Source organism: Mustela erminea, chromosome 3 (assembly GCF_009829155.1).
Source record: "Mustela erminea isolate mMusErm1 chromosome 3, mMusErm1.Pri, whole genome shotgun sequence".
Taxonomy (NCBI): Eukaryota; Metazoa; Chordata; class Mammalia; order Carnivora; family Mustelidae; genus Mustela; species Mustela erminea.
Genome location: NC_045616.1, coordinates 40,240,118 through 40,253,836, shown reverse-complemented (window position 1 = coordinate 40,253,836; position 13,719 = coordinate 40,240,118). Strand labels below are relative to the sequence as shown.

The 13,719-nt window shown below is 37.1% G+C and overlaps 1 long non-coding RNA gene across 1 annotated transcript; it reads left to right on the top strand.

Moving 5' to 3' along the window:
- The first annotated feature begins 312 nt into the window (after positions 1-312).
- On the top strand, positions 313-12,618 carry LOC116585577. The gene is made up of 3 exons (XR_004283703.1): positions 313-441; positions 11,568-11,724; positions 12,236-12,618. It is a non-coding gene; the product is annotated as an uncharacterized LOC116585577 (long non-coding RNA).
- The last annotated feature ends 1,101 nt before the right edge of the window (positions 12,619-13,719 follow it).

Genomic DNA, 13,719 nt, shown 5'->3' with positions numbered 1-13,719 from the left:
TGGAGTCCCAGGACCCAGCCCTGCATCAGCCTTCCTGGTCAGCAGGGAGTCTGTGTCTCCCTCTACCCCTCACCTACTCGTGTACAGTCTCTCTTTTCTCTCACTCCTTCTGTCTCTCTCTCAAATAAATAAATAAAATCTTACCAAAAAAAAAAAAAAAAGGAAAGAAAGAAAGAAAAAGAAATCCTGACTGGAGGGAAAAATAAACAAAAACAGAGCCAAGAGATGGAGAAAGAAAAAGAAAAAGATATCCTACACAGAATCAAGTCCTAAACCAGCATTAACCATCAGGATTATCAGTTGAAGTTGCCAATAAATTTCATTTTCTTGTTAAACCAACTTAATGGAACTTCTCACCCTAGCAGCCCAAAGATGACATAGATGATCTAGAATATGAAAATTTTGATCAGGACAACCAAACAGACAACAAAAGAAACTCAGGTATCTCAGCATTTTATTTGTAGTAGTCCACCTCTTGTATCTTGTTAAACATTTCAATAACAAGTTCTACTATACATGTTTACTTAAAAGGGTCTTGGTAGCATCCAACAAACAAAAAGCCCCATCCCTAAAAGGAATCACCTGTGCTTAGTAAACTCAATAGGAACTTTAGTTTTGCCACTTCCTAGCTATGTGATCTTCACCAAGTCACCTAACCTCTTTGTGCCTCAGTTTCCTTTCATAAATAGATATAATTCTTCCTATCTCAGGGCACCTGGGTGGCTCAGTTGGTTAAGCCTCAACTCAATTTCAGCTCAGGTCATGATCTCAGGGCTGTGGGGTCAAGCCCTGTGGGTCCATGCTCAGTTGGGAGTCTGACTGAGATTCCCTCTCCCTCTGCCTCTCCCCCCTTCTCTTTCTCTCTCTAAAAAAAATTTAAAACAATCATTCCTTTCTCATAAGGCTATTATAAAGATTAAATAGGTTAGTATTTGTAAGAGTCTTAGAGCAGGGCTGGGCATATAATAAACATATAGTGTTTACAAAGAAGATGATGCTACTTTTTAAGCTGTGGTATAGAACTGCAATACATTTTTCATTAAATACATGAATAGAAAGAATAAGCTTCATCAAATTAATGTGTTCGCTAACATTTCTGCTAAATGGTGAATCTTGGATTAATGCAGTTTCTGTAACTCTGTTTCTGACTCTTTCAATTATTACCTGTTTTGTGTATGTTTTTTAGTTACTGAGGTATTCAAAAAATTAACATCCAAATGTGCATACTTAATCTAAATCATTTGACAACTAAATTGCTTCCTAAGAACTTAATCTAAGGCAGACTATAAGAACCACTAATTCAATTAAGAGCCAGAAGTCAGTGGAGGTAATTACACTGGTCCTTCCATAGTGAACTCTGACATGGAAAAAATGACTTGGCAAGGCCTTACCCAATTCTCAACAGTAAAATCAATGACAGGGAAGGAGCTACTCACCAAATTCAGTAAGTAAACAGATATTAGTCCACTGCAATTAAGCCTTGATCCATAACTTGTATTTGCAAGTAAATGATAATCTGCACATTGCAGATCAACTCAGCAATTTTAATATTTACTAAAAATTAAAAAAAAAAAAAACTAAACACTTTAGAAGAAGGTGCAGAAAAACCAGCATTATCCCTTATTAGGTAAGAGATTTTAGTTAAATCATATAATCTCTTTTTGTTTCAAAGTCCTTATGAAGTAAATATAACACTTGCCCTACTCAAAGCAAACAGTCCTGTATTGTTCCACAGAAATAATTTTGATCAGCCTTTTTTAAAGACATGTGATGTGATTGCAAACCACCTCTTCTACATGACTTAGAATTTTCCAGGCAATATTCCTCAAACACTCCCTATAGTGGTGCTAATAAGCAGCTCCTTGCTATGAAACACATAACTATTTCCGTGTTACAGTGAGTAAACAGGGACATAGTAATGATAAACAATGGGTCCAAAATGACTCACAGAGCAAGTTATGGGGTTCAGATTCAAATCCAGTTGGAACTGCCATAAAAAGGTTGTTTGCCTAACTCAGATGCCCTTTCTCAGTATCTTCAGGCCTCACCTCTAACTGCAGCCTTGGCTCTGGGGATCAGGTAAGAGTTTGCTTTGACTCTCTGGTGTTGACAACATCTTGCCTCAAGCAACTGCCCCAGGGCCCTCCAATTCTGTGCCCTGAGAGTCCTGCAGGATTCCATTCGGTACACACCCTCGTGCCCCTGGGGAGTAAAAACACCGAATAACCCACAAGGGGTGCAGTAGGAGAGCAAAAGGCAAATGCTTTGTCCTGGGTGCCCTCGTGTAGACAGTGCTGAGATATTCTACGCTTCCCCAGAAGAATGGAGCCCTTGTGACTCATGGCAGTGACCTCAGCAACCTAGCTCTGTCTCGGCTGCCGGGCCTCCCTGTTTGGGCTCCCCCTCCCTGCTATTATCTGCTTCCCGAACTACCTTTAAGAAGATCCTTTTTTTACACTATGCTTTTTAGAAGATCTCAGATTAAGATATGGATTAACTGAAGAATTATAGAAGATCAAGTTCCAACCAAATTAAGAACACTAATATCAGGCACTAATAAAAAAAAAAAAAAAAGAGAGAGAGAGAGACAGACAGACAGACAGAGCCTTATTATATTAGGTGCTGTAGATAGAAAGAATTGGCAGACAGTACTCAGGTCTGGTCATAGGGGAATGCATTTCACCATCTGGATATTCTTAGGATGGATGAATGGAACAGTGATGAATATTATGCTTATGAGCCTCCTAGGCAAAACCCAGTCTCTACTGGGCTTCCATATTAATGATCTATTTTGTTTGTACAGAGAATACTCTCCTGGCATACAAGCAGGCTCTCAAAGCACAATTAGATCCAAGCAAAATATTCTCTATACCTGCTCCACCACATCTAGACTCATATAATGCTGTCCCTGCACATACGCAGTCTCTCAGCACCTAGGAATTAAAATACCCCTGCTTGGGATCCATCTCCTCAGAGTCAGAGCGAGTTGGGAGAAATGGAGCCAGGGTGCAAAAGGACTAGGGTTTCTCTTCACTCATTTAAGATCCCATTGGCCCATTGGGATTGCTTTCCTTAGGAAAAAAGTTGACCAAAGTTAGAAATCAAACTCTTTCTCTGATCAGGTCATTCTGGCCAACACAGTGTTACTTCCTTCAGGTCTTTCTTTCTGAATTCTGAACATCTCCTTATCACTCTCTCCTCTGTTTTCTGAAGGGAGAAAACACCTTAGTGTTGCTCATGGAGATAGTCCCACATTTGCTGGACTTTCTTTGTCTTGGACTCCGAAGTTCAATCATCACAAAGAGAACCATAAGAAATAGTCCATACAATGCAGTATTGACTATTTTCTACTGTTTAAATTATTATGACAGCAAGGGTTTGTGGGATTCATTATTAAGGTGGTTGCTATTATCAATAAAAGTGCTCAGTAGAATAAAATTAGGATGCACACTGTTAATCTCCCTTGCCATCAGAGTTCGTTCCATTTGTAAAGCTGGGATGATAAGATCTACTTCACACAAAGAAGACTAAATGAGAAATCTATACACGCCTCTTGGCCCGAGGTTTGATATATTCTAGTTAATAAAAATATGTAATAAATATGCAGTCCTCTCCTTGACTAAAGGAGAGCCTTTAGTCACTCTGGATTATAGCAATGTGCACAGTATTATTAAAACTAAGTAACAAGGGGCGCCTGGGTGGCTCAATGGGTTAAAACCTCTGCCTTCAGCTCAGGTCATGATCTCAGTGTCCTGGGATGGAGCCCCACATCAAGTTCTCTGCTCAGTGGGGAGCCTGTTTCCTCCTCTCTCTCTCTCTCTCTCTGCCTGCCTCTCTGCTCACTTGTAATCTCTTTCTCTGTCAAATAATAAATAAAATCTTTAAAAAAAATTTAAAAAACTAAGTAACAATAGCTATTACTTGTACTTGTTATTTGTCAAGCACTCCACAAAGCACTTTTCATGTGTTTTACCATTTAATTCTATATTCTATGAATTAGGCACACATATCCCAGTTTTACAAGTATAGAAAAAAGGAGGCAAGAAAAGTACTTAATTTACTAAGGACACACATCTAGCCAGAATTCAAACAGGTCTAACACAGAAAACCAAGCTATTAACCAAATGGATGCTTATAAATATCACGAAATACTAGTTGGTTAAAGACTTAACACCAGAGGGGCCCCTGAGTGGCTCATGAGTTGAGCCTCTGCCTTTGGCTCATGTCATGATCTCAGGGTCCTGGGATCAAGCCCCACATCGGGCTATCTGCTTGGTGGGGAGCCTGCTTCCCCCTTCCCCTGTCTGCCTCTCCGTCTACTTATAATCTCTCTCTGTCAAATAAATAAATAAAATCTTAAAAAAAAAAAAAAGACTTAACACAAGATCAGATTTAAAGTAACTCTGTGATAACCAGTAGAATAGCATTCTAATAATGTAAGCTGAAAATCCTGTCAAATTAACCAGAAGTTCTATTATTTAATAAATACTGATTATTAAGTGGAGAAAAAGGAACAAGCACTGTTGGTAGGAATGTAAACTGGTACAACCACTGTAAAAACAGAATTGAGGTTCCTCAAAAAACTTAAAAATAGAAATACCATATGACCCAGTAATTCCACTATTGGGTATTTACCCAAAGAAAAAGAAAGCACTAATTTGAAAAAATACATGCACCCCAATGTTTATGGTAGCATTCTTTGCAATAGCCAAGATGTGGGCAACCTAATTGTCTGTCTATAAATTAATGGATAAGGAAAATGTGATATATATATACATATACACACAATGGAACATTATGCAGCCATAAAAAGGATGGGCTCTTGACATTTGAGACAACATAGATGAACCTAGACAACATTATACGAAGTGAAAAAAGTCAGACTGAGAAAGACAAATACCATTTGATTTCACTTATAAGTGCAATTTAAAAAAAAAAAAAAAAGGATGAAGGAACAAACCAAAAAACAGAGCTCTAAATACAGAGAACAAACTGATGGTTCCCAGACAGGAGAGTGGTGGGAGGTTTGGCAAAATTGAAGAAAGGGAAATGGATGAAGGGGAAACAGTCTTCCAGTTCTGGAATGAATAAGTCCTGGGAATAAAGGCATAGCCTAAGGAAAGCAGTCAATGATACTCTCACAGCAATGTAACAGGACAGATGGCAGCTACACTTGTGGTAAACACAGCACAATATATAAACTGTCAAATCACTAAGTTGCACACCTGAAACTAATGTAGCATTGTGTGTCAGTTATACTCAAATAAGAAAAATTAAAAAGAAATCAATAAATACTGATTACTCAACATGCTTAATCAATGTAGATGTTTCATATATTAGAAATTTCACAAAATTTCAAGCTCAGAATTAACTGTTTCTGGCAGAAGAACAAAGGCAAATATAGAACTGATGGGGGCATCAAACATAATCTTGATGAACAAAATGGTTTCAAATGTGCTGTCACCTTTAGCAACACCACAAAGAAATAGGCTTTTAACCAAAAACTATAAAAAGTTGTTTGTCTGCTTGTTGTGGGGGAGGGTAGTGTGGGAAGGGGGAGCTTGTATTGGTATGTACTACCCATTCTGAGATCTATTGTTTTCCTAAGTGACATACTACTGTACGTAACTCAGTTTATTCCTAAAGCAGTGGTTCTCAACTGTGACCACATACAGTATTTGTCTAGGGAACTTTAATAAATGCCTGGGTCCTATTCTCCTTGGAGATTGTGATTTAATAGGTATGGGGTACTGATCTCGGCAGTGATCAGTGTGTTTTGTTTTGTTTTTTTTTTTGAGAGAAAGAGCGCGCGCACGTGTGTGTGTGTGTGAGAGAGAGAGAGAGAGAGAGAAAGAGAGAGAAGGGGCTGCAGGGATTGGGGCAGAGGAGAGAGAGAGAGAATCTTAAGCATCACAGAGCCTGATGCCAGGCTGGATCTCACCACCCTGAGATCATGACCAGAGCCTCACTCAAGAGTTGGAGGCTTAACCCACGATCCAGTCAGGCCCCGTTGGGCATCAGGAATTTTTAAAGCTCTCAATTTTTAAAGCTGTCCACTATGCAGCCAGTCATAAGAATATATTTCATATATTCTTATATACATTTCATACACCTTTGTATGGCTTGGCTTCTCTAAGGAAAATAACATTCTGGGTGACTCATCTTTGCTCTCTAAGTAGATCTGAGGAGCTACACACTCTGCAGAGCTCCTGCCCTCTTTGCTGTTCTGTGCAAGACACCTGCTAGATGCTGGGCCTTGGTCCCACAGAGGCTTTATGGAGATGTGTACTGTTTCACTTACATGAGATCGAATTGCTTGCAACTTTGCTTTGCTCATTGAACAAGCATTCTACCAATTTACAAGCCACCTAGAGCAGTCAGCTAGTATTCCTCAGAATAAATTGGATACTAGGGATAAGTCTTCTAAATACAAGGATCATGATAAAGGGGAGATAATTTAGTTTCAAACACCTGGGTTTCTCAGACCAAAGGGATATATCCTAAAAGCTGAAGTTTCTACATCTCCTTAATTATCTAATATTCATTAATTGATTTCAAGAGTTGTTAGTTTGGTAAATAGTAGCCCTGTGATAGAAGATAATCATGATATAATTACTCAAGTTTTAATGTCATTTCTGCAGAATCTTGGAACATTTCAAATACATAATGGTAGTTTAGTATTTCTGCTATCACATGTACTTGTTTATTGTTTCAAGAACCTGAAATAAAAAAGCATATCCTTTCTAATTTCTTCAGGGAGCCAGTTAACAGAAGGAAATTCCTTTGGATAACCACTTTCTTGTTATCCAAATAAGTGATAAGTGGTTATCTTTGGATAACCACTTTCAGCCTATTAAACTTCTACTTCCTAAAGAAAGATGGTATATAATCTGGAATAGCTTAAATAACACAGGAATTACCTTTTGTCAATTCCCAAGAGTCAAAAAGTCCCTAGAACACATCTGTGTTCAGCACAGGTAGGTTTATCACTAACAACAAGGAGGACTTCATAGAATGGGGAAACGGATCTTCAAAAGGAGGGAGTTGGGAAAGAATTTTACAGGGTTTGAGAGACTGGTGTCAGAAACAGAATGGTGCAAGCGAGATTGGTCAAAGTCATAAACTTAGGAATTACTGAAGCGTCCGTCGTCTCCTCTTTAGAGAATCCCTAAGGAGTTACTATTGGATCAGTCTGTGGTTCTACCTCGAAATGTATGGGTCTGAAACACTGGTGTTGTATCTGTTATGGACATCATGGTTTCCCTTATAAGCCAAACTCATCTGTTCTGCAGTCACAGCACAGTATCCTTTGAGAAGTTGTGGTTGCTTTGACCAAATGACAACACGATCATTTTTTACTATAAACAGAACTGAGCCTTATAACCACCCTGTCCAGGAGGCCTGCTGATTTTTCAATGGTAAATCTTTAACTACATTTCTGATCTCCTCTCTGGATATAGACGTTAAACTTTCCAAAATACTAATGAAGGAGTAAATTAAGTGATTCCTGATGGTGTTAATGCTTTAGAAAGGCCTTTCCTGAGTAACTATCCAATCTAAAGTAAGCTCATTTCCTAACCCCAGGATGTTAGGTTCAAACATGAGTGCACACTCTCCCATTATTCCCATTACTCAGTTGGATTAACTGTAGAGCACTTTGCATCATTTGAAAGTATCTTATTTATTCATCTGGGAAGTAATCTCCACGATGACAGAGGCTCAAGACTATGATCCCAGCACATCAATCAATACCACAAAACAGGTGCCCAATAAATATTTGCTGAATACAATATTGTTGATAATTTTTTTAAATATTTTGTTTATTTATTTGTCAGAGAGAGAGAGAGCACACAAGCAGGCAGAGTGGCAGGCAGAGGCAGAGAGAGAAGCAGGCTCCCAGCTGAGCAGGGAGCCTGATATGGGACTTGATCCCAGGACCCTGACCTGAGATCATGACCTGAGCCGAAGGCAGTGGTTTAACCGACTGAGCCACCCAAGTGTCCCTTGTTGATAATTTAATTCATTGATTAGAAAGACTTATTTCAGTGAGTTAATAAACAATCTAATTACACATATTTTATATAATCTTAAAATAGGTTTTAGAAAGCTACATTATCAGTGTTATTATTGAAGAGTATATGGAATATATTTTTTATTTTTAATTTTCATTTTGCTTTTTTTGTAGCTACTGAGGAACGAGAGTAATCTGAGAAGATCTCATGAAGTTATCGAAAATAATTTTCAAATAATTATTTCTAGTGCATTAATTGAAAATTAATTTAATAATTTCTAGTCCAATAGATTAATCATGAATATTTAAGAAATATATTTAAGTTAGATGGAGCCAGAAGCATCACCAAAATAATTTTCAAGGCTCATGTGACCTCCAAAGCACATTTATGTATTCTGAAGAGTTTCTTCATGAGGCAATATATAGACTTTAAATTTCACATTATAAATTATATAGAGAGAATTTATATATACAAACATACATATATAAATTCTCTCTATATGTAAATTATAAATTTAAATTTCACATTATAAATGTGGAATTTGAGATGGTTTCTCTAAATCAACATCAAAAGAGAAACAGAATACGAGGGTATGCAGTTGTCAGTTTTCACTTACTTTTTTTTTTCCTTCATGGACTTAGGAGAGTAAAAAGTAAGCAAGTAGAAAGAAAGCAAGCTTTCCTTTTTGTCATTCTCTCTCTCTTTTTTAAATTGAATTATAGTTGACAAACAATGTTATGTTAGTTTCAGGTATACAACACAGTGATTCAACAATTCTCTACATTTCACAATGCCTGTCATAATTTTGTATGGTGACAGGTGGTAACTATACTTCACTTTTGCTCTTAACTCACAAATTAATTTTCAAAGTAGAATTAGTTATCCAGAGGGGGGAAGAATGTTCTTCCTAGACTTTCAGGATACGTTACATTTTTTAGCTACTATTTTTAAAAATCTCTTTGAAATCTATTTTTTAAAATCTCTTGTGAAACTTAATATTTATTTCCCTTCAGTTTACTAAGGTGTATATCTTTTAATATCAGCCAACTTTGTGCAAAGATGGCCTTGAATTTCTTATAATTGTTAACTTCTAGATAACACCGCTAGAAATCACCTTTTTCAACAGTTGAGGATTAGTAACAGCTACTGAGAATATCAAATAGATGAACTGGTAATACCACATGTTATATATGACCTAGGTCATCTATACCTCAAAGTCATCTATACCTCTTTCTATACAGATAGAAGCGCAGGTTCAAAAATCTGCTTTTAATAATTATTAAGTTAGCCAGATGTAAAGTTTATTTTATTTTATTTTTTCAATCTTTATTTTTAAATTTTTGTGTTGGGACCATATATATGTGTGTGTGTGTGTGTGTGTGTGTGTCTGTGTGTCTGTATATATGTATGTATATACACACACATATATGTATATATATACATGTATTTATGTATGTATATATGTATTTTTACATATATACATATTTACAATCCCATATACAAAAAATACATATATACATATTTACATATTATATATGTATTTTTTATTATGTTCAGTTTCACCCCAAAGATACAGATGTAGTGAAAAGAAGGGGCACATGCCCTCTGGTGTTCCTAACAACAAGGTCCATGACAGCCAGACTGTGGAAGGAGCCAAAATGCCCTTCAGCAGATGAATGGATAAAGAAGATGTGGTCCATATACACAATGGACTATTACTCAGTCATCAGAAATGATGAATACCCACCATTTGCACTGACAAGGATGGAACTGGAAGGGATTATGCTAAGTGAAGTAAGTCAAGCAGAGTCAGATGTAAATTTTAACAGAGACTTGCTACTCTGGGGACTTACCTTCATTTTATGGACCCTGACCACTAACTAGTATGACAGTATATTGCTCTCTATGTTGAACAGGAGTGTGCTGTAACCACATTCAGAATCAATAACCTTCTATTATGACAACTGTATTTATATGTTTCTCCCACTCAAATCAGTTCATTGAAATTAGCATTCTTTTCCTTCAACGCCATTTGTCTATAAGATTTGCAAATGTAATTAGTTACATTCAGATAATTATTTTTAACTACTCAAAAGTTCTTGTTTTGTTTGTTTTGAGAGAGAGAATGGGAGCAGCCAGGGAAGGGTGGGGGAGGGGAAAGGAGAGGAGGAGGGAGAGGGAGAGAAAGAATCTTAAGCAGGCTCCACACCCAGGGAGCTCTATGCATAACCCTGCCACCATGACCTGAGCCAAAATCCAGAGTTGGACACTTAACTGACTGAGCCACCCAGGGGACCCTAACTAATCAAAATTTATAAAAAGATTGAGCATGAAGATCATTAACAAGTAGGCTATACACTCTATTTTACCTATAATTATAAAACACATTTTCTATGGTGTTTGCTAGTAAAGTGGCCTCACTAAAAAAATTTTTTTCTTAAAATGTTCATATATTATCTTTTCCATCACACCCAATTAAAAATATCACTGTGGGGGCACCTGGTTGGCTCCCTTGGTTAAGCAATGAAGGAGTGTTCTGCTCAGGTCATGATCCCAAGGTCCTGGGGTCGAGCCCTGTGTCTAGCTCCTTACCCAGCAGGGAGCCTGCTTCTCCATCTCCCTCTGCCTGCTACTCTGCCTGCTTGTGCTCGCTCTCTCTCTGTCAAATAAAATAAATAAAAATTTTAAAAAAATATATCACTATGATAGGAAATTTTGGGGTTTGCCCACCTAATATTTCTTCTTCCTTCTGTGGTAATAACACCAAGTTTTTGCCTGTGTGTTCTGGTTCAGACTGTTCCACACCACTCCTTCCCTCCTTCAGGGTGGCTGTGTGACCAAGGCTGGCCCAGGGCGCTTCACCTGACTCAAGCAAGAGCAGTAAAAATCTTCACTGACACTGATTTGGAGATACTAAGACTTTCCCCACCAAGATACTATCTGTCTGGATGTAAATTTGAGCTAGCCACAATCTTCTTCCCTGCTGTAAGAAAAAAATGCCTATCTCTAGAATAAAACCAATGCACAAGTAGAAAAACAGGAATGAAGACAGAAAGAATTCTGATATAATTATTTTAACCTCTAATATCTGAAACATAGCTCTTCAATCCCACTAATGTGTGCCAATGAATCTTGTTGCTTTTGTTTTCTTTAACTGGTTTGATGTGTGCTTTTGACAGTTACAACTTAGCGATTCATGACTCATATAACTTTTTATCCTTTAAACACAGTATGGATACAAATTCTCTAGCAAAACCCTTAGTTATATTTGAGCTTCATCTGTAAATTCCACTTCTTTTTATACTTGAGTATTTTTAGAATTCATGTGCTAGTAACATTGCGGGGTAACTACACTGGAAAAGTTTTACATCCACACTATTATAAATTATAAAGAAAACAATATATTATCTTTAATGTTTAACCAGTTGGTTATTATTCTTAATTTCATCCCTAGTGTGCCTTATTTTGTTCTGTATAAAGTAAACAGTTGCTATCTTACTATTTGTTTCTGTTATACTTCTCCATCATTAGATTTTTTTCTGTTTTTCTACCCAGATCTTTATGATGTAAACACCGAATTATTGAAAATCTTCTTCTGCTGCTTATCTCCTTCCAAGTATAACTTCCAATCCTTTATCTGGGTCCCTTCATCTCCGTGGAATCCTTAAACCGGGTTGGGCAGAACTACATTACACCAAGCAGTGAGGAGGAGGTGGGAATCAGTGGGTCTAGGTCACAGACAGGGGACAATTTAAGCTCCCTAAAGCCCAAACTGAGGAAGAATAAAAAGAGAGTTACTGGCTGATTGCCCCTCCTGGGCTCTCTGGTGGGAACAAATGTGCACAACGAGATCTGACACAGTTAAACTTCCCTACCTGATTGTAGTTGGTATGCCTTACCGCACGGGGAAGCAATGTGGAGAGACGGGGTGTGAATTATCTCCCAGAAGAAAGGACAAAGGGCTAAGCAAAACTCCTGATTAACTGCACAGAGTCTGCCAGGTTGTATCTCCTGGGCAAGGAAAGCAATAGGCCAACAGGAGCTGCCCAGCTCTTATTTTCAAAACAAGATCATTAAAAATGTTTACTGAATGGCCAGTAGGCATTCTTTTAGATAGTCTACATATTATGCCCTCAACCTAATAATACTGTACCTTGTAACAAATTATCTGCGCAAACTATGGAACTTAAAGATTAACATAGTCCTTTTTCATCCCGCCACAGGAATGCTGATGCAAGCAAAGTAAATTTACGGAATGGTTAATGTTCCTCACCAGGACTCAGAAGAGAATAATAGGAGATTTTACCAAGTCCTCTTGCATTCTGTGATTTTCATTACACAGCAAATTGTGCCTCAAGGGAGTAATTTTTGATGAGGCTATTGTTGTGTATGTTTTACTGTTTTGTTTTTTCAAAGCACAAGTCTGTAGAACAGGAACTAAGAAGACCTGTAGGAAGTTGAGGTGAGATACCCAGATGAAGCCTTACGACCTCGATGACCTCTTCAGTTTGACCTAACTGAAATAGCTATCATGGATCATCAACTATGAAAAAATAAAACAAAAACAAAAACAGATAAGACTGCCTAGAATATCAGAAAAGAAAGCAAAAATAAAACCACAACAAATGCATACTTTTAAGATCCTTTTAAGTTAATATTCAGCTTGAAGAATTTCACCTAGATATTTCTGAAATTATAATATAATATAACTTCCATTTCTTCCATTTGTCACTATATTTTTTTCATCTGGCACTTAGAATCTGCATTTCTTGCCCAGATAGTACTTGCTAGGCCATTGGAAAACTAAAATGCATGATCCATATGGAAAAGCAAAGCAGTGATATGAAAGAACATAAAGGAAAAGAAATACTATCCGTGGCTCTATATATCTGATTCAATGGAATGAATGAGAATTAGAGTTTTGACAAGTGATGTTATACTTACATCCAAAATTTAGCTACTTGCCTAAAAATAACCTCTCACTTCAGTCAGCCAAACAGTTAGTTTATTTTTAAATAAAAAGGGGTTTCCCAATTGTAAGGTTGAACTAATACCTTGTTCAGCTGAACTGATTAACAATTTTGGTTAAACATAATCAAATCACACTATATGTACAAAGTTGTCCTAATTGCTTTATAATCTTAACACTTCGCCCGTGCTCCTAGGACATGTCTAAAATGTTTGGTTCCCCATAAATACTTGTTCAATATTGGCACAAAGACTTCAGGGTGCATCTAACAGTGGCTGGCCAGTAACAAGACCCATTCCAAATATTAGTGAGGAATAAACATCAAGACTTATTTTAAGTTCCAGAATGTAACAGAGCAAATTTAATTAGAGTATCATATTTATAATATTTAAAGAGTTCCAAAATAGTAATCACTTAATAATTCATTACAATCAGATCGTTTAGAATGAGAGAGAAATTATTAAAGGGCACATTCAGTAAGGAGACCAGGAGCCCCGATAAAATGACTACATATGTGTCAAGTGTAACAGGAATCGCTCATGAAACAGTTCCGTTTACAATCAGCTTACACCCAGCTAGTGCTTGAGAAAGTGCTTCACAGCCTTATTGCCTAGTCTGCCTGGTTTAGACTATCTAAACGTTTTTTAGCACTTTCATGTGTGACTTTTGGAAACCACCAGAAAGTGATATTTATAGCAAGAAACCTTCATATCTTCAATTTTACAACCTTTTTCTTTA